This window comes from Dipodomys ordii, unplaced genomic scaffold (assembly GCF_000151885.1).
Source record: "Dipodomys ordii isolate 6190 unplaced genomic scaffold, Dord_2.0 Scaffold442, whole genome shotgun sequence".
In the NCBI taxonomy this organism is placed as follows: Eukaryota; Metazoa; Chordata; class Mammalia; order Rodentia; family Heteromyidae; genus Dipodomys; species Dipodomys ordii.
In genome coordinates, this window is record NW_012267658.1 from 44,452 (window position 1) to 45,691 (window position 1,240).

The window sequence follows — 1,240 nt, forward strand, 5'->3', positions numbered from 1 at the left end:
GATTTGAATCCTCAGATCTCAGCCTCTTGAGCAGCTGGGATTACTGGTATGAGCACCAGCACCCAGCTGAAAAGTAGGTTTCATAGACTGTTAGCTCAACATTGGTTTCCTTGAGGAATCCTAATGTGGGTGGGGTGGGTGGGGAATCGCGCCTGCGTGGGCAAGGGTCCAACATCTTTTGGCACCTCTAGAATGGAGGAGGCAGGTGTTGAGGAGGGCTCAAGCAGGCCCTTCTCCTGGAACTGGTTCTGGGACTGGCTTTTCTCCCTTCTTTTTCCTTAGGGCTACTTGGACACCCTTGATATCTCCTTGGTTCTCGTAGTCTATTAGTTCAGTCTGTCTGCAGTAGGAAGCCTCTATATGTTTCTTTTCCTTGTTGTTGTTGTTGATGGGGGTGGGAGCACATGCATGCCAGACCTGGGGATTAAACTCAAGGTCTTGGTGCTGTCCTGAGCACTTTCTTCTCAAGGCTAAGTGACTTGAGCCATGGCTCTACTTCTGACTTTTTGCTGGTTCATTAGAGATAAGAGTCTCAAGGATGGGGCTGGGAAGGTGGCTCAGTGGTAAAGCGCTTGCCTTGCATGCCTGAGGCCCTGGGTTCGATTCCTCAGCACCACATAAGCAAAAAGAAAAAAAGGCTGGAAGTGGCGCTGTGCCTCAAGTGGTAGAGCACTAGCCTTGAGCTGAAGAGCTGAGGGACAGCGCCCAGGCCGAGTTCAGGTAGCCTTGAGCTGAAGAGCTGAGGGACAGCGCCCAGGCCGAGTTCAGGCCCCACAACCGGCCCAAAAAAAAAAAAGAGTTTCAAGGATTTTCCTACCCTGGCTGGCTTTGAACTGTGATCCTCAGATCTCAGCTTCCTGAGTAAGATGACAGGGGTGAGCCACTGGGGCCCACCGCAAGATGTATCTTTAGGACATAATCTAACCTCTCAAGTCCCCTCACCAGCTTGTAGTGCAGACAGAATGGGGATGGTTCAGACTAAGCAGCTAGAATATGCTATATGCTCAATAAACAAGCACCTGCTGTTGCCTGTCTCAGGAAGAGGGTGGAGCCTGCCCTCTGGTGTCCGGGAAAGGAATGGAGGATTCCACTTACCAATGGAAAAAGGCATGAAGGCATCATTCTTCTTCAGCGCCCCGTTGGCATCCAGAAAGTGGTCAGGGTTGAACTCATCTGGCTTTGCAAAGTAGTGTGGGTCATGGAGAGCAGAACTCAGGATGGGGTAGACTTCAGTGTTCTG